Raw genomic sequence first — 25,189 nt, forward strand, 5'->3', positions numbered from 1 at the left:
AGGTTAGGTCTTGTCAACCTATTGTGATCAAGTATGCTCGCATGGATATTGGATGGTGGTGGTTGTTGTGTGCTCATTATTATCAGAAAATAAATTGTAGAACATAATAAGATTAATTAGTGATGTATCAAGTAATTAACCAAAATGATTATGGTCTTTTAATAAAATTGGTCCTCCCACTAATTTGGCGAATCCTACACTTCCAAAGTAGGAAATGGAAATCCTAGTTGGATGGATTTTTAGTGGGTGATTGAATTTTTATAGTCTTATTGATCATCCTCAGGCACATCCATTATTGGAATTACAATAAACTATAAGTGAGCAACTCCTTGCCCATCACATCTCATGTGAGGTTCAATCATTTATTTGGCCCTTAATGCCCAAAATCTCAGACACATCCATTATTGATTTATCTTACATTAGTTAAGTTGATCCCATTGAGCTAATAGGCATGCAAATAATTTTAATGACCTGAGGCACATCCATTATTGGCCACCAACCATTTACATACTTACAACATCTTATGCTCAACAATTATTCTTAAGAAAATCTCTTAAATAAATGCATCATATCCAAGCTCATATAGCTAATAATGCAAGTATTTAAAATTTCTTAAAATAATTGCCTCAATGGAGGGCCATGATATAATTACCATAATTATACCATTTCCAACTTAAATCATTTGCTTGGAAGATTTTGTGGTCGGCTTAATTACTATTACGGTCTCACTTTGCACATTATCCAATTGGCATGCATATACCATATACTTGCATACATTCATACACATCTCATGCATTCATAGATAAACAAATAATATGGTATGATTATGGACTTTCTAAGGGATTCAATTCCGAGCCACCAAGAATTGAATCAGGGCATTCTTAGGTGTATTTTATTCATTCATTTTACAAGAGTTGTTGAAGGAGTATATAATCAACCCTTGATCTTGATTTCCTCCCACTAGTTCCACCAATGCTCTTGAACTCCTTGTACTTATTGCAATCCAATTACATTGTAACCCTTGGCATACCAAAGTGAATTTACAAGAATATGGACTTAATGTCCTTAAATAAATGAAATTATATCCTAGGTTATCATAACATTTATGATACATGCCACTAAAATAAATTAATTATTTTACATCCCAAAGAAAAATTAAAATAAATAAATAAATCCAATCACATTGGTCTTTTATTGTCCATGATCATCCATCATACATATTTAAAATTTAACAATTAAATAAAAATATACATGCTTAAAAATTAAATTGAATATCACATATTCAACTAAAATTCAAATTTAAATCTTATTCAAATAAATTTAAATTTAGAAACTTTTTTCCAAATTTAATTCCATGAAAACAATTTTCATAAATTAATTGTGTGATTAAAATTCCTAATTAAACCATTTAATTAGGTTTGGGCTCAATTATGGGCCTTAAATTACACAACTATTGCATAATAGGCCCCAAAATCAAGCCCAAAAGCCCAACACACCCCGTGCAACATTTACATGGCCTGGGGCACGTGAAAATACGGGCTGGGCCATGTTAACGCTGAACGACATGGGGCGAGGCGCTGAATAACACGGCCCGTGTCGTGTGACTCTGTCAGGCAGAGAGAAACACGGGGTAAGGCGCGAAAAAGCATGGCCCGTTATGCTGAAACACGCCCTGGGCCATGTAAAAACCCAGAACACGCTTTAGGCCATGTAAAAACCCAGAACATGCCCAGGCCATGTTTCTTACTGTAGTTTGGCAAATTAGGGTTTTCTTTATCCGAACCAACTTCAAATCAACCCAAATTCAACCCAATCACACAATTAAGCCTCATAATCAATCTAAATGGCAAATATAGTGGCTCTGATACCAATTGAAGGAGTGGAAGCATGGATTAAAGGGCATTAGGAGCTTAAATTTCAAAAATCAATCTAGGGTTACATGCCACATGCTTGATGAGTTATGTTCCTAATCAATTTTCAATGCCCAATTGTATACCAAAACACATTTTAGCATGCTTTAAACTTTCATTTGCCATCATAGACTGTGAATTAACATTTAATTCAATTAAACCCTAACTAAAAGAGAGGTTTTTGAATACTAACCTCTTGATGCACAATTGATGAATCCTAATTGCTTCTGATGCCTCTAGGACCCCAATTGTTGTCCCTAAAGCTTGTCCACCACAAGCACACACCAATGGTAGCAATGGTAGCCCCAAGTTTGCTTCCCAAGCCTATTCAACCACTTGAAGTTTGGGGTTTATGCTTTAGTGGGCTTTTTTGAATGTATGGAAGTCTAGAAACACTTTCTAGCAATTTTAATTCAAAGAAGATCAAGGATTTCTTCTTGAATTAAAATAAACAAATGAAGAGAAAGGGGGAGAGAGAGTTGTTGTCCACTTTGATGAGGAAGAAGAGAATTGTTTTTTCTTTCTTCCTTTTCCCCTTTTATAGTAAAGTCAAACCTCACTAACTCTTGCCACATGTCACCACAAGATCTCATCTTGCTTTTGGCTGACTTAATCCTATCGAGCCAAGTGTCAAGCTCCATTTAAATCATGAAAAGTGGTCTTCCATCATAGAAAGATAAGTGGCAAGACGATATAGTGCCATGTGTCAATATCTCATGGTGCCACATGTCATCATATGATTTAATCTTATTTTTATATTTTTAATTTCTCTTCTTCAAATTAATTTATATCAAATATAAATTAATTGATTAATTAATTTCCATTAATTAATTTCTCACAATTAAATTCATATTTAAATAATTTAAATATAAATTTAATTTATGCTATACATCCAATAACCTAGATTTGGTTTCAAGTCATGCTAGGAACTTTACAATCTTATTGTAAACTAAACCTATTTAATTAATTAATTAAATTCTTTAATTACTCAATTAAATCACATTTTACTTTGTGATTAACTTGTGTAGCTGTGTGACTTACTAGGCTCATTACTTATTGGCAATGATAAATGATATTATCCCATAATATCATTAGAACTCTTTCTTACCTTAAATGATTTCTCTAAATCATTTCAAGCACGTCATAGACCATGGTTGACACTTAGCATAGCATGCCATGGCCACCCAATTAGTAATAAGGAATACCTTAAATGAACCTTTAATCATATGTTACCATGCACTAGAATCTCTCCGTTATAAAATGCCAATTTCGGCTGGAGTCATGGTAAATGTCAAACTCCATTCGCTATGAACATTATGTTCTCTTTTAATTTCAATTCTTGATTAATTAGATTTTTTTGTCAGAAGCTCTTTCCTGACTAAATCTATCTGTCCTGGCCAGGAACCTAAATCATCAAGAATAATTAAATGAACATAGGATTTTATCCCTATTTACTTAGAGTAACGGATTCCATCTTGATCAACACCTATCTCCATATATAATTAGTACGAGCCAACACATGCCCATATACCCATACACAGTGCGAGTATGAAAGCAGCATCAAACTCAAACCACCTATATATAAGATAACTGTGTTATCTCAGGTTTAAAGATTATATGCACTAATATGATATATGACAATGCATTGACAAGAGTAAACTTCATGTGCTTGTCATAAGCGTCACTAGTTCGGCCTACTTATCATGTATAAGTGCCTATCATGTTTGTTAAGTGGCATGAGACTCACCACTCCATCTTATTTATATCTCATATAAATACCTTTGGGAACAAACATGATTATAATCTTTCTGCATAAGTCACGTCCTTTGTGAAGTATCCTCGATTTTGAACCAATTTATGATACTTTGTTCTAGAAATACTGTCACTCATATTCTTAACAACTTAAGAATAGAATTTTTAACAAAATATCAATAGACCTTTTTAATTACACATAAATAAATTATGTAAACGGAAAAGTGAAACTTCCTTTTTATTAATAAAATACGTACAAGATACATATAAAATAATATGCTCTAGGGCATACTACTAACATAATTTACCTATCCCAAGTTGAGTCGCCAAGTTGTCGCAAGGGTTTTCTGCGATCGCCGGACGATTCTCACCGAAGCAGAAAAAGTGAGGAGTTACCACTTTAATTTTGAGAGAAATTAAAGAAAACCATTTGTAAAAATAAACTTTATAGAAATCACTTCTAAAATAGATATTCTGGGTTCGGGGTCCGTGTACGGGTGGAGAAGGTGTTAGGCACCCCACCTTGTCCCTCAATGAGGATAAGCGGATTTAACGATATGCTCTTTATAATTTAAGATTGATAATTTTGGGGTTAGAATTATGATATTTTTCCCTGTTATTGATAAAGAGAACAATTGATATTCACCATTTTGGGTTACCCAATAACACGAGTATATAGAATGACCCTATAGTGAATTGACGTTGTATTCTTTTAATTTGTTATGTATTTGTTAAGTTCCTCCCTCCTTGAATTAGGACTCTAATTTCAAAGAGGTGTTATTTGATCCCTAAAGATTCATAATGAGTGAGGAGGACTCTCAGTTCACACATTATGTACCTTATAATTGGCATTCAAGTAACTGAGGGTGCGGTGTGTGTAATGGATATAGAGGAACTGATACGGATATAGATTTTCATTCCTTTTAATTAGGACTCTAATTCAAAAGGGATGTGCTAATTTAAACCTAGAGAATTCCCCTCATTGATGAGGACTCTCAGTTAATGAAAGGAGATCTCATCATCGGTATAATTATCGGTAGAATCTTTACCCATATCATTTCCTTTTTAAATGATTTAATATATTTGAACTACACTATTTGTTAATTTAAGCCAAACTGAAGGAAGGACTCTCCTTCGGTAATATGGGGACTTCGAGAAAGACTCTCCATTGGGTCCCAATATAGAATTCGGGGTTCTTGGAAGGACTCTCCCATGAACCAATTACCGCAACGTGTGATAAATTTTATTTGTAATATTTTCTAAAAGGGGGGCCGGATTCATCAGGGGAAAAGATTCTCTCCCATTTTCCTTGATTCTTGCATTAAATAGGCTTATAAAATTGTCGAGAATGAAGATTCAAAGAAAAGACTCTCTCCCAATCTCCCTGATTTAATACCGAACACTTTATAAAATATAAAACTACAGGAATTCTAAGAAAGGACTCTCTCCCGATCTCCTTGATTTAATACCGAGCACTTTAAAAAATATAAAACTATAGGAATTCTAGGAAAGGAGTCTCTCCCAATCTCCCTGATTAAATACCAAACAGTCTTATGTAATATGAAACTATGGGGATCCGAGAAAGGACTTTCTCCCAACCCCTCCTAATTTAATATCGAAGAAATTTTTAAGACTACGAGAATTTCAGGAAAGGACTCTCTCCAAATTCCCTTACTTTGAAAAGTGAATTTTAAGTATTGCGAATTTTGAGTTGAACTCTTTCCCAATTCCCTTTTGATGGACCGGGATAGTGTAGTGTTACGCACATAATCTCTCAATTTCATTGCTATCTGAACTTTCTTTATTTTCGATCTCATAATACATTGTCCGAACTCTTCGACTCCAGATTTCGCGTCTAATGATCTGAGTTCATTTTGATTTTCGATCTTATAGCTTATTGTCTGAGCTTGCCTCAATTTTTAATCCCATATTTACTTGTCTGGGCTAATCTTGGTTTCTAACCTTACAACTCATCCGAACCTTTTACATCGATCTGGAATACATCTATTTTCCTAATTATTTTTCTTATTTGGATTGGGAATCTCCATGTCGTCACTTCTATCCATACTCCTTATGGTATTTATGGAATGTCAGTGACTTTTACATTATCCAAACTTTAGTAAAAATTAAAAATTAAAAATAAAGTAATGATAAAAATAAAACTCGCGAACATTACGATAGAAAGCCAAAGATTATATTTGTGAGATAAGTCAACTTTGATGCAACCTTATTCTGAAAATTTGGTGTGACATGGTACCTTAGAAATACTTACATCATGAACACAGGCTAGTGATACTTAGAGAGTGATAAGTTAGAACAGTTACCTATGGAGGGCTGAAGTAATGAAAGAACCAATGCTGACGTCCTGCGAATCTGGAGCGGCTAAGACCGAGATGACAAAGGCACTTGAGCTGCCGAAGGTGATGAAAATGAAATCTTAATTACGAACTGAGATTGAACCTTTAGGATAATGCACGAGTATTGAGAATATAGATCACAGGACTTGTAGCTCCTCAGATGAGATACTTTAGAAAACTTATTTCTAAAGTCTCTAGAAACCTTAAGAGCTCCCGATTGAAAGGCAATGAGGCTACAGCAGTATTTAAGTTTAGAGATTCTCCCCCATAATCACCATCCTCTCCTTTATAGTATTGGATATAGCTATTTATAGGAAGTGGGTACTCAAAATAGAGGGTCAGGATCTCAGTAGGAAGAGATGGAAGGCCTAGATTTAAAAAGGAAATAATCTGACGTCTTGGAATTAAAAAGAATCAAAATTGAAGGTTGGGATTTAATCCAGAATTTCTGTCCTTTCATTCTTTCATCCAATGATTAAGAGTCCTGCCTTACAGAATAGATCCAAAGGCTGGGAACAAAAGGTGCCAAATCGGTTATTCACTTTTAATCTAAAGGTCTCAAATCTGTCCTTACAAGTGTGATCAATGGTGTGCATTGAGGTGTACTGAGATGCTTTAATCATTTGAGATCCGATGGTGAGGAGTTCATCCTTGCAAATGGGATGGATGGTAGGGATTAGATTGTACCTCAAATGCTTTAACCAACTTTGGATCTGACGGTAGGGGAATTAGTCTTATGGATAAAGGGTCATGATTGAAAGTGATTCGATTCCCCCAAGCCTTTCGACCTCTTTTGGTCATTCCCTAATCCATCCGATCTCTCATCATGTCTGTCAGTTCTGAGACCTCTTATTCCTATCTTTTAATCCAACTTTTCTCCCATTCAATCTCTTTTCTTCCTTTTCTCATCTTACTTCTTGATTTCTTTCATATATCCTCTCCATATCCGACCTATATTGAAGTAATAAATTTTACTATTATCAATGAACCACTTCGAGTTCTACAAGCAATAGATGCCACGGCCGTATATATATGTAGAAGAATTCCATCATTCTCACACTCGCACTCTTTCCTTCTCCGGTGAATTTTCAATGTGCTACTTTTCTTATCCTAACTTTTCCAGCAAAAATTCTTTTCATGACAACTGCTTTGATCTTTTTCCAATCGTCTTCTTTACCCATCACCTGAAAATGGACGATTCCGACGATCAGAGAATTATGAGAGCATCATCTAATGACGGCAAGATAACCAGACTAATTTATCGATCAGGGTCCAAAATGACTATCGTGCCAATCTCGAATCGATTTACTGGTATGATCTGTGAACCAATCTCGGATAAGGGGACTACTAATTTCAATCTTGATGTCGGTGACCACCTCTTGAAGTTCATTTGGCTCCTAACCATGTCAGGGGTCCCGATTATAGCTCGGTTCTGGTCAATGACATCGATGATGACACCAAACTTCCCATAGTATTTACCATAGTTGACAAGAGCTACCCTTTCAATCTCCACATATCTCTTAAACGGCCTCTTAGGATCGGAAGTGGTCCAAACTATGAGAGCAAGATAGGTAGAATGTAGTGTATGGATATTTATAATTACTAATTTTGAGAGATCACCGAAATGATGTAATCTGACCTTTTGAAATGAAATAAAGTCTTATTTACTCAAAATTGATTCAGTTTATTCTATTTTTATTATTGCATTAATTATTATTTTTTTCAATCTCTGATAACTGTATCCGATCCAATCCCTAAATCATACTTATCCGACCAATCTCTTTGGTTTAAAACTATTTGCTATCTAATCTATGGTCGATTCTTGGTAACTGATCTCATTTTTTTGATCTCCTTGCCATGCTTATAGAATTTTCTTTTGATGCGTCATTGAAACAATCAGATTCTGCTAGTCAATGCGTCACCTAGGGCCTCGTGAGCATTTAATGCTCGAACGAGTATAAATAGGAGGGAGGGGGGGGGGGGTCAGCCATTTACATACTTATGCTATTTTTAGATTTTCTGGACAACCCAAAGCTCTCTCTTAATTCTCACATTTTTCAGCAACGATTTATACTCTGGTAAGGATTTTGATCTTTTTATTACCAGTTTTATCTTTGTTGTTCAAAAATGAGTGGCACCAAAGATTAGAGAGTTGCTAACTCTCCTTCCGTCCATATTTCATGGACATCAGACGAAGGCGATGCGGCCAGGCCAAGTGGGCAACCTGAACTCACCACAGCCATTATTCCGGTCTCTAGTCAATCGACTAGATCAAAACAAGCATCAGCCTCAAGGAAAAAGAATCTACCTATGGATGAACTGTCATCGGTCCTCAGGGAGGCCGATCTCCAGTCTATTAGCCAAGAGTACAATCTCCCGATCGACTCTTTTGAACTTATCAGATGCCATAGCGATCTTCAAGCTGATCACTTCTTCGATGAAACCGACCTGATCATGGTATATGAAGAACAATTAAAAGCTGGGATTCAGTTTCCTCTAGATGAATTTTATAAAGCTGTTCTGAAGTTCCACTACGTCTGTATAGCCCAAGTGCATCTAAACTCTTGGCGGACTATGGTAGCCTTCAGAGGCCTTTGTTAAGCTAAGGGACTTGAGCCCACGGTGAAGGTTTTTGCCGAATTACATAGGCTTGCTCAGTGAAAAGATGACGAATATTGGTTTTTCCAAGCCAAGCCCAACTGCGGGCTCTTCACTGATCTCCCTTCCTCGCTAAAGAACTGGAAAGATCTATTTTTCATACCTAAGAGCAAGGATCCAAATGGTTTTTAAGGCATTCCACATAGATGGAATATTTAATCCTTAAAGTACCTAAGAAGATCGCTCTGAACAAAGATGAGGATGCCATGGTAAAGGAATTGAAGAAGCAGGCGACCGTTCACAAATATTCATGTTTGGATGCGATTATGGCTGAGCTAAAATGGTGGATGATGCAAGTGATTGCCCATGAGGACTATGAGCTACAACTCTCTGACCTTAGCCCTGGTATCAGTAAACCCGAATCTTAGGTCTTATAACCTTAGCGAACTCACTAACTTGTTTTATGTGCAGGTATGGCTGGGGGGGAATCAGCAAAGGAGAGTAGCAAGAGGTAGAGGGAGCTCGCCTAAAAAGTGTTAGAGATGAAAGAAGTTGCTACTACTGCTCAAAGACAAGCCATGGCGAAAGTGCAGAGCTCTCTATTTTGACCTCAGGAATGACCAACTTCAGAGGTAAAGGTCGTCACTTTGGAGCCTCACGTTCACCCTACTGAACCTCCTCCTCCACCTCCGGTCCCTTCAAATGCAGAGGGCGGTCCTTTTAGGCCAGTTGTCCCAGCTGCTCTACTGCTTTCCTAGGGCGCTCAGGTCTTGCTTTAATTATTGGAGAGGAATCGCTCAGTTCGGGAAAATCCTAATCTGGCTAAGGTCTTGGGCGCTTCTATCTGCTTTCAAAAAGATCAAACTCGGATGGCCCAGGATAGCATCGATGATCTCTTGACTCAGACAATGAGTTTGGGCTTGGAGGCTATTGTGAGCCAGCAAGTGATCAGAGAGAAAGCCCATCTCTTAAGGAGGGAGATCATAAAGGCGGTCCACGATGCAGTAGCCGCAAAGACTCAGCTTAAAATGGCCAATGATCAAATCGCTGACTTAAAAGGCTAGGTGAGGTCTTATGAGGAAAGGACAGCTCAACTAGAGTGAAAACTTGAGGACTCTCTAGCCTGTCGAGCTACTGATCTAGCTCGACTTTCCAACTAGATCAAAGCCAAGGAGGAAGAGGCTCTAATGAAAGAGGTCGGCGCTTATGTAAATGCCTACAGTGATCTCTTAGCTGAGCTGGTGAAGCGCTACCCTGAACAAGACTTCACCTGGCTGGAGAAGCTTGCCCTAGGAGCTGAGGTTGAGAGTGAAGAGGAGCGAGAGAGAGAGAGAGAGAGAGAGAGAGAGAGAGAGAGAGAGAGAGAGAGAGAGAGAGAGAGAGAGAGGAGGGAGAGACTATTGAAAATGTACCTAAAGAGCAAGTTGGGGAAGACCCTCCTGCTAAATGACTTTTATATTTTTCAACTTGAAAAGAATTTAAGTCTTTGTGATCAATTCTTGATAAGATCGAGAAAACATCAAACTAGGTATGGATGAGTACTAATTCAATCCCCAACCAACTAGATAAGCTCAAACACCGAACTTAAGATCATTTATGAAACATGACTGCTTAAAGAGATTAGAGAGTATCGCTCATGAATATGAGATCGGAAAGGCTTGGAAACATTTAGGGAACATGATTTGAAATCAGGTCTAGGTCCAAATTTGTTAAGTTCAGGACCACATGCTTAGAGATAGGATAAAACATTAACTTGGTTAAGTATTTGAACAATTCAAGTGAGACACGTGATCCTGAAACTACCCAAAATTTGGGATCTTAAACATGAAGAGATCGGAAAACAAAATGCAAACTCCAATGGTTTGACGATTAATCAAAACAGGTCGAGTAGGCAGAGAGATCGGAAAGTACTCAATTTATTCCTAAGATCGAATAGACTCCAAATTTATTATTTATGTGGAGACAACCCAAATTATTACGAGTTCAGAGAAAATGACCTGAGGTCAAGTAAACGGTAAAGATCGGATGAAATGCCTACAAGGGAGATCGACTGAAATGCAATCATGCATGTTATGACTTTGAAGATCGGCCAAAATATGATGTCTATAAGTAATATGTTATTTTTTTTAAAAGGTTTTAGGCTTGTTATGAGCTCCAACAGCCTTAAACTAACCCGATCCCTAGCGCCCAGTAACAGCCCCTAGGTTTGGTCATTACGCTAATCAAAGAAAAGCTTCAAGAGATTTTTTTTTTTTTTTTTTTTTTTTCTTTATCAAGCTACTACAATCTTGGTTCAGCTAGGATTAAGAAGTGATTTTAACTCCTTCAACCTTGCAAGAAAATATAGATGAATGTCAATAAGAGCAGCACAATTGTATTTAACACCTAACAAACACCCATTATCAGTTCAGTTGTGATGAATCTAGGATGGAAAGACTTGTAATAAGTTGAACCATACCAAAACATCTTCTCTTTCTTTTTTTTTTTCTCTGGTTTTCTTTTTAATTAAGAGAATGCAATTCTAAATATTTTGTGTGAGCATGCAAATAAATGGCCAGTCTTCTTAAGTTCCTAGAGAAAATTTAATATAAATGACGGCGAACAATTTGTGTACATATGTCAGGAAGGAAATCAAGAATGATAATTTTCAATCACTTGCTTTGCAAGTTTACTTTAATAAAATTCAACTTAAATAAGATAATCATTAAATTTATGAAAATCAATATATATTTAATAATAAAATTATCCAATTCTTTTTTTATAAATAATCAAAATATCTAATTTTTTAAATTTTATCGTTGAAGAAAGCATTCTATAATTTTGCATTGTCATTTTTTTTTTTTATTCCAATTGAAGATATAACTTAAAATTTTACAACTTTTGAGATAGCAAAATTCAACCTATTTTATTGCAAAAATCCATTCTTAGCCTGAATTCAACTAAAAATCATATACAATAATTAAATTACGCCTTCTCATTTCAATCATTGTCTCAATTTTATTTTTTTTGGAGGCATAAAATCACGGTATTTCTCTATCCCCGTTTTATGGTTGACGGAATACTAACTTTTCTTAGTCTCAATTTTTATTTTAATATAAAAATATATTTTTACATTATAATTTAAATTATATAAAAATAAAAATATTATTTTATTTTAAAAACATACTATTTATTATGAGTTTTATTATTTTCTTAATTATAAAATAATATTTAAATTTTAGTATAAATGTATGTAATATTTACAATAATATATAAAAAGTATTTTTAAAATATTATAAAATTAAAAAAAAAAAAACTTAATGATGTGTATTTGACCACTCTTAATACTAAGAGTTGTGTTTTACCACTAGACTATTATATTACGCTTTTTAACCTTTTGTTTAATTTTTTTTTTTTTAACTGACTTTTGTTTAGTTGACTATAACAACACTAAGAATTAGAGACGAAACAGTTAACCACATAAAGAAAAAAATTATCTCTAAATGCTAATTTTTGAAAATTTTTTGTTAAAATCACATCCCCTCCCACACACACACACATATATTAACCTCCATTAATTATCCGTTATCATAGTTAAAAAAAAATAATGACTTAACTAAAAAATATAAAATATTTGTAATTTCATTATAAAAGTAAGTTTAATTTATTAGATAAACCTCAATTGAATTTGACGCTTCATTTTAACTTTTTATTATAAATTATAAATTCAATTATTGGTACAAGATAATATTTAACTTAATACTTAATTTTATTTTAATGATTATTGATATTACATTAAAACAACACATTGGCTCTAAAAATAAAGTAATAAAAGCAAATTTATCCACTGAAATGCCCATCCTCATTCCTTTCCCTTTTCATTTAGATGTGGGGTTAATAATACAATGTGAAATTTAAATTGCATTAAACATAATGAATTAAAAATTTCAATATTAATAAATTTTTAGCATAATTATAAAATTATAAATAAATTTTAAATTGTATTATTAAAATAAAATAAAAAAATAATTCTCGGAAATGCAGCGACAAAGCAATCAGTTAGAATTAAAATGAGGGTTAAAAAATAACTATAGATCTTTTAGACCTTTTTTAACAAAAAGACAAACTGTCTTCTTTCCCACATACATGCACCATAAGCGTGTTTTTTTTCTTTTTTTTTTTCTCAGATATGCATCAAAAGTTACTTGCAAGTTTGTTGTTTCTTCCTAGAGTTTTAACAATAGAAAAGTTGCAGACCAAAAAGAACAATACTGAATAAAGACATACTAGTTGTGCAGTGTGCTTTCGTTGTTTTCATCCTTGACTCTTTTACAAATTTTAGACGACTATAACTTAATGTATATCTAATTCAAAATACACATATAATATATCGTTGGAAAGAGGATATTGTCTACTTTCTAATGTTATTAATTTTATGCAAAATACAAAACATACAAGGAGATATTCACACCCAAAGCAAGGCTCATGACCTCATGTAGAAAAGTTTTAGAAATTCCACAAAAATTCTAGAACTAATATATATTCAAACTAACACATTAAACATGTTATAAACACATGAAAGATTAGGAAATAAATGTCTAGGCCCTAATATTAATGAAGAAAAATAAATATACATGAGTGCTAACTCGTATACATTTGCATAACTCTAAAGTCCCATCAATTATTTCACTTAGTTTATTAGATAATCATACAAATAACATGAATTATACACAGATTAACTACAGTCTAGATGTGCACCTTCTAATTGCAGAAATTCAAAAATTCTCCAGGAGAGAATATATGAGAGCTACAAATGGATAATCAAGCCACAGACCCGAGTACCACAAGTTCCACTTTTCCTTTTGTAATGCCGTATGATCACTAAAAATTCTTCAAGGAATTGTTAATAGTCCGTATGATCACTACAAATTCTTCAAGGAATTGTTAATAGTACAATCTTTGCACAATCTGTCAAACTCATTATGTTCATAAATGGCCTATGTGCCATTCGGTTTTCAAAACAAGCATGTAACTGCTTGCAGTTGCATGTCTTTTTAAATGTTTATTTTATCTAGTTTCCAAGGGACATGTCCATTTTGGCCATATTGAGTGTATGGAAAACATAACTGCAAGTGACGCTTATCCTCTTCTCTCCTTCTCAGGTTCAGAGTCATAGAATCGGTCCGATCCAAATTCCTTCAAAACACAAGAACTCTTACGAGGATATGACCATCAACTAAACCACAAACTTTCCTGTCAATCCCTTAAGAGATTGTACCAATGTAAAGCGATTAACATGCATATTAGCAAGGTTATTTTTAAGAGATATATATTGAACTGGTAGGTTTGTATTCTATAACCTACAGATATTTATTTTGATTTCTTGATTGAAGGGAATTTTAGAAAATGAAAGCAATTTCTTACGGCTAAAAGAAACACTATTATCCAAAGAATACCTAACAAGATATTTACAGATTGAAAAGAAAGCTAATTGTTACAAACAAGCTGAAAACAGAGTTAGGGATAAAGAAACTTTGATTAGAAAACTAGGCAACCGTCTGTTAAAAAATAAATTAAATCATTATAGATTACATAATTAGAAAATATGTGTACTTGGAAACACATTTGTATACATAATTTTATGTGAACAATCAAGAACGGAAGCGAAAGGGTAGGTTCACAACTCTTAATATCCACAGTATTCAAATTCTATTTGAATGTTAAATGGGTTATTATATATATATAGGACTGAGAGTTGGAGCATCTTTCTTAATGAGCCTATTATAATGGGCCCATTACAGGCTTGCTCAATCAAATGACCTAATTAATTTAGATATTACCAATTAGTAAACTTATTATTTGATATTATTTAATATGTCAGTGCTCCACATCCATATACAAATAAATAATCCAAGACTGTCTACGATGAGACCTTTGGCTGTTGACAGCTGGCTATGGGACATCCATCCCATATTCACCAAGGTTTCCAAAAATCCTGCGGGAACCCAAAAGCCCCCATATAACAGAGGCATCAAAGAACACCTTATCCAATGGGCATTTCCATGGACTCTCCTTGGGCAACTTCGATCTATCACGAGATTGGGGATGGCCTCCATCATGCCCCATGCAGTTAGTAGTTATACAAGCACATATACAAGTGTTCCTACAACCTGCAAGGCCACATGATTAGTTTTTGAACATTCTTAGTCTTAGCCAAGTTCAGATACATGACAGAAAGAAAAAAGAAAATAGCTTAACCTGTGCCATGAACATCGACCTAGGTGGAATCTTCATGTAATGTCCAAGCTTAAGGTCCTGTAAGAACGTTAGAGCTCGAGTCATGCATACTGATATATCCATACACCTTGAAACACATATTAGCAACAGGACGCTTTGGGAAAATGTACCCTATGATGTATTCTGTAATGATGTTCAAGCCTGGTGCCTGTGATGATTGCAGCAGCAAGCAATTTAATTTCGTAGTTAAATTTCCATCTGCCATTCGGATCACTTGAATATAAACTTATATAATATAGAAACGTTAGCTTTTCTACCTGGTTTGTGGTGGCACAAATAACTCCAATTGGGAGGGTGAAGAATAAAGCAACGGCACAAGCTAGCAGAACTCCCCACCAACGCAATTGAAGTGTCTCATTATAATATTCACAAATGATTATTACAGCTGCAATGTTTACGGTGAGGATCATAAGAAACCACCATGAGGGAACCGATTTGTATTTCTGCATAAGCCTTGTATGTATATCCGTTTTGGTTTTTCCACCAAACACTCTTCTGCTTTGCTTCCACAGTTCACTGCAATTAACAAGTGCGAAAAAAACACAAATGACAACTTTGCAGCATTGGAAAAAATGGGCTTTTTTTGGTGTTTGGTTTTTTGTGCTCTGCTGGAGACAACTCCAGGAAGGTGTCAGGCTCTCTGCTTTGTGAGGGTGGACTACCAAAAAAAAAAAAAAAAAGAAGAGGTAACTTGGGAGAGTTGGAGCCAACCTTCCATTAAAAAGGACATGCACAACTGTGGCTGTCAGTGTTGCAAATCCAAATCCATTGCTCATAGCAAAGAAAGTGCTGAGATGCACAGGTCCAACACTTGCATAAAGTTTCCTATCATGACGAAACTTTGAATTTACAATGCTTCGAATGTTGTATTCTTCACCATTTCCTTGAAAAAGATCATTAGAATATAATGGGAAGGTCTTGGCGTGGTAGACGTTGAGCCAGTAACAAATGGGTATCATCATATACATTATGATACAAAATCCAGCAGCAACATTAGCAGTAGCAAACCATGGACTAGCAAGTGGACTCCCAGGGTATGCAGCCACTGTAGAACAGTCAAATCCTACAGCATCAATTCCTAGGCCTTGCATGCCTGAACCCAGTTGTTGAACTAGAACAGTTTTGGGAGCCAGCCAACAGACCCACGAGACAGATGTTAACATGGTGAAAATATAGCCTGGAAATACATAGTAAGCGAAGCTGCAAGTAAGGGCTATAAGGAAGAACTAGGTCCCAGTCAATCCTCGTCTTGGTCTTTTCTCTTTCTCATGTAAAGCCCTGCAGGGATTGAAATCGATCTGATGTCATGTCATTTGCAAGACATATGAAAGCTCCAAAGATGGTTAATACACATTAGAATTGCATATATACCCGAACAATGAGAATTGAACCAGGTTGCTTGGCAGCTACATTTCCCCTAGCTCCACTAGATATTTCCTAAAAATTCCAGCCCAGCCAAAACCCAGCACCTGCAAATGATTCAAAAGTTTAGTTTAATTCATACATCAGCAGAAATCTACAAAACTCTGTTGCTAGATTTGAATATCACTTCAAATGTTCAAAATTGCCATCTCATATTTCAATAAATGACAGCAGCACTCTTGTATGTTTTCTATCTGAAAATTTCATGTTTCAAAAGTTTTCTATTTGAATTATAAAAAAAAAAAAAAAGTAAAAAAAAAAAAGATGGCAATTAACCTGAGTGGTAATCATAAGAAGTAAGGCAGGAAGAAAAGTGAGTTTTCTTTTATGAAACAGTTTGACAGCACTGAGAATATGAGTGGCGTAAACAGTTCTAGCTCCAGCATTAGCAAATATAGTGATAAGAACATGTTCCTTCACATTGAAAGGCCCTGGATTCAACTAGAACTCCCAATTTGTTCCTTCAAACACCACTCGTTTGGGAAGAGTTCTTGCCATTAAATGTCCCAAAGGCATCACAGCAATCTGTGCAGAAATGGAGGTGATGCTCATGGGCTGTGTCCTATACTAGAAGAACTGGTTCACAACCGCCAATATCAGACAAGAAGCAAGACCCAGAAACATTCTAAATGTCAAAACTGGCATGTTGGGATCGTCTGTTTTTGGCACCGTTATCTCCACCTTCTTGATGGGGCATTCCTCCTCCTTACCCATCGCCATCTCTACCGTAGGCTCAATAATCTCATCAGATGCCCCAACAGCCATAAGTCGACTGGTATACACTCTACTTGCCACCTAGCCGCCGAAGACAGAAGACAGTTAGCTAGCTTGGTTTAGATAAGAGTGCATAAAATTTAAAAAAAAAAAAAGTAATTTAATAAAAGCAAAATAATTATCTGGCGCAATGTGCAGATTCACAACTAGTTTAGTAAGAAATTTGGAACAAATATAATATTAGCATCAGTTCAGCATTGAAATTCCTCAAATATATTAATTAAATAATTTTAAAAATTAATTTAATTTTCAATTCAACATATATTTTAATTAAAAAACTCCAAAATAATTGAAAATTTTTTAATTACTCTTTTCAACATTTAAAATAACACTCCTTTGATTTTTTTTTTTTTTTAACTTTCTAGTTACAATTGCAAACGAGACCTAAAAACTACGTATCATGTATAACTAATTAAATTAAGGAAAAATTAAAATCGATGGAAGAAAAAAAAACTTTTTGAATTTTAATCCTCTAATGACTAATCATTATCCATCCTTAAAAATAATAATTGCAATTGTGGAACCAAGTCAATGTATGCCTTTTTTTTTTTAATTGATTAAAAATACATGCGAGACATATCTCTATTATTAAATTTTTTTTTAAATCATTAATTGCAGAAATATGATTTTTATTTATTTATTATATATAGCCATTAAGCATATGCAATATTAAAATTTTTTTTATAGCAGAAATATCATCTTTCTTCAACTTGATTATGATAAGAGAGCTATAACCAATCGAATTGTAGTTGGTTTAACCACAGGGCTGAATGTTTCTTCATAATGAATGCCTGAAATTTGTGTGAATCCTTTTGCAACTAATCGAGCTTTGAAGCGGTCGATGGAGTCATCTTCTTTATATTTGATATGGTATACCCATTTTGAGCCAACAACATTGACACCAGAGGGTCGAGGAACTAACTCCCATGTCTTATTTAAATGAAGTGCTTGAATTTCTTCTTCCATAGCATTGTGCCAACGAGGATCTTTTAAGGCACTTCGAAATGTCTTAGGAATAGAGACCTTTATTGGATCAAGAAAGGGTTGTGGTGATGAGATAGCAAGGGCAACATAGTCACTGAGATAAGATGGAGGTTTCGTGTTCGAATGGAACATAGAGAGGTGGTTAGGTGATTATTATTGTCTATGCTAGAATTTTCTAAATTTGGTGAAGAATTTTCAAGCAAGTTGTTTGAAGTGTCATCATCCAAAGGTGTTGGGGTTGTGAGAGAATGATCTACAACTTGATCTTCTAACTGCTGTTGATTTTCTATGAGCAAATGATCTGCAACTTGTTCCTCAATTTGATTTTCAAGAAGATTACCTGCAGGATGATTAGAATAATCTACACAAAAACTTGGATTACAACAATTTAAGGTGGTTTTGGAAGTTTCCATATTTAACTCGTCTTTATCTATGTTAGTCATGTCATGAAATTCATGAGTTGAGCTAGAAGATTTTATAGGTGATTCAAGCCACTCAGCAGGTGTAGAAAATTCAGTTAGTTCCAAGTTTGGAGAGATAAAGCTTCTTGGGACTTTTTATATGGAAATGTTGTTTCATCAAAAACAACATGTTGGGATATATAAACACATCGAGTTTTTCGATCTAGGCATCTGGAGCCTTTATGAACTGGGCTATACCCTACAAAGACACAAGGGTAGGTTTTTGCTGTAAATTTATTACCACCCTAATGCCGTAAATAAGGGAAGCATTGACATCCAATCACCCGCAAGCCATTATATTGAGGATGTCATTGGAACAACTTATAGTAAGGACTTTCATACTTCAGAGTAGAAGATGGTAACCTGTTTATCAAATATACAGCAGTGTGAAAAATTTCTACCCAAAGAGATAAAGGAAGATTAGCATGAAATAACATAATTAAACCAGTTTCAACAATATGACAATGCTTTCTTTCAGTAACTTCATTTTGCTCAGGAGTACATGGACATGAAATATGAAGTTCAATTCCTTTTTCGTCAAGGTGATTTAAAAAATTATGTGAACTAAATTCACCTCCCCCATCACATTGAAAAATCTTAATTTTTTATCAAATCTGTTTTCAACTAATTTTTGAAACTTCAGAAAACACCCAAAGAATTCAGATTTTCTTTTCAAGGGGTAAAGCCATGTGAATCGGGAGTAATCATCTATAAAGAGTGCATAAAAACAAAAATTTTGATTTGAAGTTATAGGCGCTGGACCCCAAAGATCAGAATGTATCTTATCAAGGGGAAATTTTGAAATTTTATTGGAGTCTTGAAAAGGCATTTTGCAACTCTTTCCCATTTGACAACTAACACAAACAGCTGATTTTGTACCCAATGAGTAACATCAATTTTATCCTTTAATAAAGATAAAATTTTTGAGTTAGGATGGCCAAGTCGTTGGTGCCAAACCACAGATGAGGAATTGCCTTTTCTTATTGCAGTTAAACCCTCTTAATAACCTTCATCTAGTGTGTAGAGCTGTCCATTTTTATGCCCCCTCGCTATTGTCCTTTGGTTGTGGTCCTTAACAACAAAACCAGAAGCAGTGAATTCAAAAGTACATTGATTATCTAAAATGAATTTTCCTACTGATAATAAGTTTTTCTTCAAATTAGGAACTACTAACACATATTTTAATTTTAACTTTCCATTATCAGTTGTAATAAGAACATCTCCAGTATGAGTTATAGGCACAGAGTTTCCATTACCTACATAGATCACATCATTTCCATTGTAGGGCTTAATGGAGGAGAGATTACGTAAATCTTTTATCATGTGAGGTGTAGCTCCAGAATCCATAATAAAGGACTAATTATTTGAACTATCCAAAGTAAGGGCAGCAAGGGCAGCAAGGGCTTGTGGAAAGTCCTCCGATTAATAAGAGTAGTCAAATCTATACCAACAATCAATAGCTTTATGATTAAACTTTCCACAAATTTGACAAGAGACCTTACTATCATTGTTTTGTTCACTAGAATGTCATTGCACTTTTATAATTTTGTTCTGCTTAGGGTAGTTTCCAATATTTTGAGTGCTTTGTTGTCCATTTTGGCTATTGTAATGACCAGCAGGAGTAAAGCCTTTTCCCCGATAATTGAAATGAGCTTTGCCATTGAGTCCATTTCGACCACGACCGCGCTGCCAAAGTAGGCTTGAGCATGCTCTACCAAAATTTTTGCTTCCTCCTTCCGAGCGTTGAGGGATTGCTCATGTCCTTGAAGAGCCAGTAAAAATTGACTGCAATATGAAAGTTTTCATACCTTGGCCCTAAGCCATGGGCAAATTGGAACACTTTGTCTTGGTCAAAAACTGGACTTTTAATGGCAACAAGATTATCACATATTGATTTGAAATCTCTTAAGTATTCCTCAAGAAAGCGAGACCCCTTTTTGATGGTCATCAACATATTTTTCAAATTTCTCTCCTTCTCTGTTGTGGCGAGTAGCAGTTGCTCTTCAATGGAAGTCCAAATCTCTTAGGTTGTTTCTCCATTTATCATACTCAGAACATCTTCTTTCATGGTTCCAAGAAGCCATGAAGTCAGAAGTCCATCATTTCCAATCCACCTCTAATAATTTGGATTTGGGCATTTCTTCTGATTTGTTACACTCTCACCTTCTTTAGCAGATCTTTCTCCATTTGTAAGATGATGGAGAAGACCAAGGTTACGAACTAATGGTGTAATCTGATTGTGCCATAGTAGAAAGCTGTTTGTGTTTAGTTTAATAGATATTAGACTGGAACACTGATGAAAGGATTGGATGTTCAATTCTAGCTCAGTTTTTTGGTTGGATGATGACTGGCCATTTGAAGACATTTTGGTTTTGGCTTGCAGGTTTGAAAGCTCTAATACCATAAAGATGATTTTGATAAAAAAAAGCAATTGATTTGTGTATATTTTGAAGAAGAGGATTACATATATATACAAGAGCGTATATCTAATGACTGTTGATGCAAAAACTAGTAAGTAGGAGTTGTTGTCACTTGTAGCCGTTGTTGATTGATTGGCCAAAATTAGAGGGACTAATTTCCCAAAATTATGGGATTGTATTTGCCATCATAAGCTCCACAATTTGAGGGATTATTATTAGCTGAGTCAAAGGGACTTTGTCCCTTATTAGATTGGACCTTGAAATTATTTAACTATTCTTACCATGAAAATACTTCGATAACATTGCATTCTTTTTATTAGAAATCCCACCATTAGTGATGCTACAGCGTTTTGAGAGTTTAAATTTATTTGGTATAATAGATTTATCCTAGAAATTGATAAAACTGTAGTATTTAAATAAACAGCACCATTGATCCATCTATGGAGGATCAAAAGCTTCCACAATGAAAAGGACAAAAAATTCTTATGCAAAGAGGAAAAAACTCTTATGCGAAAGATAAAATGAAAAATAAAAAACTCTAAAAGTACAGAAAAATAAAAAAATAGATAAAAAATAGTTTAATTTATTTTAAAAAAAGAGAATTATCACCATAAAAATGACCATACCAACTTTAGAAAGTTTTTTTCTTGAAAGAATTTTTTTTTTAATTCAATCAATTATCAACTCAAGATACAAAATATATAGTGGGATCTATCTATTAAATATATAAATTTTATATGTTTATATATTAGATTTATGGTGGATCAATAATAATTTCTTTTTTGATAAAAAAAATTAAAAAAAAAATAGTGCAGAGAATTTAGCGATTAAATTTTTCTTCAAAGAAAATTAGAATCAGATTTTTTTTTTCTTTTGTTGTAGCCTTCGTTGAGACAAATTTTATTTTAAATGAAATATATGATTTTTTTTTTTTTAAGTATGATGGGAAATTAATAAGAGATAATTGAAGATCCCAAGCGGCTAGGAAAAATAGCTAAGTACCTGTATAGCATTCACGCATAGCTGGCCTTTCCACGCATTAAATTATAGATTCTTATAACAAGAATCTTCTTAGAATCATACAATTTTTCAAGGAAAATAGTTAGGGGGTGACCACTATTATGTTTAAATCGAAACTCTAAATCAAATCGCCTTAATTCGGTAATTCGGTTTAATTTTTTATATAATTCGGTTCGGTTTGATTTTATATTTTAAAATTTTTTTGTTATTTCAGTTCGGCTCGGTTTTGGAGGAAAAAAAATCATTTTGAACCGAACTGAATAGTATTTTTTATTTTTGAATTAATTTATTTTTATGGGGAATTTATGAATTATATATAATTTTAAATATATAAATTGCTTAATTTCATTGATTAATGGTTATTAGATTCAAACTAATGTTAAAATCACACCAAATAACTTGAAAATAAAGTCTAAATTAAAAAATCAAGTAAATTCAGAACCGATTAGTTTGAACCGAACCGAATCGAACTAAAATACAGTAGTTTGGTTCTAAAATATAATAATTTAATTTTGATAATTTAATTCGGTTTGATTCGATTCGAACCGAATGCTTATCCTTAGAAATGGTTAAGTTATCAATTTCATCCAATTTAATGTGAATTAATGAGCTTCCAATAATATGAAATTATTTATTTTTTATGTTTTTGAAGGTAAAGTTTTACTCTATTTTATATTAGAATAAAGCTTAATTAATTTGCCTCGTGTACTTGTTGAGGAGGTCTAATTTAGCTTAATTTTAATTTTTTATTTAATTTAACCCATAAATTTTTATTTAAGTTTAAATTAATCTAATCTCCCTTATTTCATTATACGCACCATTTACTTAATATTTAATATTTTTATTTTTTAATATTAAAATATTATTCTTATATTTTATGATTAATTAAATTAAAATATCAAAAATATTATTTATATTACTCAATATTATTAATTAATCTAAAAATTTAAAAAAAATTATTTTTACATTTTCATATACAACTCAACTCAACTAAGCTTTTATCCCAAAAATTTAGAGTCAGCTATATGGATTCTCTTTCTCCACTCTAAATAATTTTGGGTTAAATTCTTAAATTAGCCTATTTTTAATTTTTTATTTAATTTAACCCATAAATTTTTATTTAAGTTTAAATTAATCTAATCTCCCTTATTTCATTATACGCCATTTACTTAATATTTAATATTTTTTATTTTTTAATATTAAAATATTATTTTTATATTTTATGATTAATTAAATTAAAATATCAAAAATATTATTTATATTACTCAATATTATTAATTAATCTAAAAATTAAAAAAAAAAACATTATTTTTACATTTTCATATACAACTCAACTCAACTAAGCTTTTATCCCAAAAATTTAGAGTCAGCTATATGGATTCTCTTTCTCCACTCTAAATGATTTTAGGTTAAATCCTTGGAAATGTGTAATGCTTCTAGGTTATGTTGTACTACTCTCCTCCAAGTCAGTTTAGGTCTACCCCTTTTTTTCTTTCTATCATCTAACCTAATGTGCTCTACTTCTCTAATTGGAGCCTCCGTATGTCTACACTTCATATGACCAAACTACCTTAATCTCCCTTCTCTCAACTTATCCTCAATTGGCACCACTCCTACCTTTTCTCTAATACTTTCATTATAAACTTTATCTAGTCTAGTATGGTCACTCATTCACCTTAACATTATCATCTCCGCAACTCTTATCTTAGACACATATGACTCCTTTAATGCCCAACACTCACTACCATATAACATGGCTGGTCGTATGGCTGTACGATAAAATTTTTTTTTCAACTTATTGGGAATCTTGCGATCACATAAAACTCCTGTGGCATGTCTCCACTTCAACCATCCAGCTTCAATCCTATGACTAACATCCTCCTCACATCCCCATCTACTTGAAGGACCGAGCCAAGATATTTAAAGTGATTACTTTGGGACAGTGCCACTTCATCTAAACTAACTCTTTCCCTATCACCAATTCGGCCTTCACTAAACTTGCAATGCATGTGTTCTGTCTTCATTCTACTTAACTTAAAGCCCTTTGACTCTAAAGTACTTCTCCAAAGCTCTAGCTTTCTATTGACTCCTTCCCGCGTCTCATTTATCAGAACTATATCATCCGTAAACATCATGTATCAAGGGATACTCTCTTGTATATGTTTCGTCAATTCATTTAAAACTAATATAAAAAGGTAAGGGCTTACAGCTGAACCTTGGTGTAATCTAACTGAGATAGGAAAATCTCTTGTGTCCCCTCCTATTGTGCGCACAATAGTAGTTGCTTCTTCATACATATCTTTCAATACTTGTATGTACCTAATAGATATCCTCTTTTATTCTAACACTCTCCATAAGACATCCCTTGGAATACTATCATAAGCCTTCTCCAAATCGATAAAAACCTAGTATAGATCTTTCTTCACATCTCTATATTTCTCTATCAAGCTTCTAATGAGAAAGATCGCTTTTATAGTTGAACGATCGGGTATGAAGCTAAATTGATTGGAAGAGATAAAAGTATCATGACATAGTCGATGTTCCACAACTCTCTCCCATAATTCATAGTATGGCTCATGAGTTTAATTCCCCTATAATTTGAGCAACTCTGTATGTCTCCCTTATTTTTAAAAATAGGTACTAAAATACTTCTCCTCCATTCATCAGGCATTTTCTTTGAGTTTAGAATCTTATTAAACAATTTAGTTAACCATGCCACTCCCATATCTCCTAAATACTTCCATACTTCAATTGGTATTCCATCGGGTCCACAGACTTTACCCACTTTCATTCTCTTAAGTGCTTCATTTACTTCTAAAGATCTAATTCTTCTAATATAATTCACATTCTTTTCTATTGCTCTATAGTCTATATTCATGATATTATCATTTTGACTATTATTAAAGAGATCATTAAAATAATTTCTCTATCTTTCTTTAATGTCATCATCTTTCACCAACAATTTTTCATCTTGATTTTCTTTTCTATCATCCTTGCTAATCTATAAATATTTTTCTTCCCTTCTTTAGTTCCAAGTTTCTTATATAATTTTTCAAAGGCTTGTGCTCTTACTTGACTAACTGCTTTTTTTATCTCTTTCTTTGCTATCTTGTACTGTTCATATGTTAAAAATAAAATTTATAATAATTAAAATTAATTAAGTAAAAAATCATAAAAATATATTTCTTATTATCATATAATAAATTAAAATTAAA

General features: G+C 33.6%; 1 pseudogene; it reads right to left on the reverse strand.

Annotated features, from left to right (window-relative positions):
* Nucleotides 1-14,486: 14,486 nt before the first annotated feature.
* On the reverse strand, nt 14,487-17,140 carry LOC110655530 (oligopeptide transporter 9-like; annotated as a pseudogene).
* Between the last annotated feature and the right edge of the window lie 8,049 nt (nt 17,141-25,189).

Source organism: Hevea brasiliensis, chromosome 2, assembly GCF_030052815.1.
Source record: "Hevea brasiliensis isolate MT/VB/25A 57/8 chromosome 2, ASM3005281v1, whole genome shotgun sequence".
NCBI classification, from domain to species: Eukaryota; Viridiplantae; Streptophyta; class Magnoliopsida; order Malpighiales; family Euphorbiaceae; genus Hevea; species Hevea brasiliensis.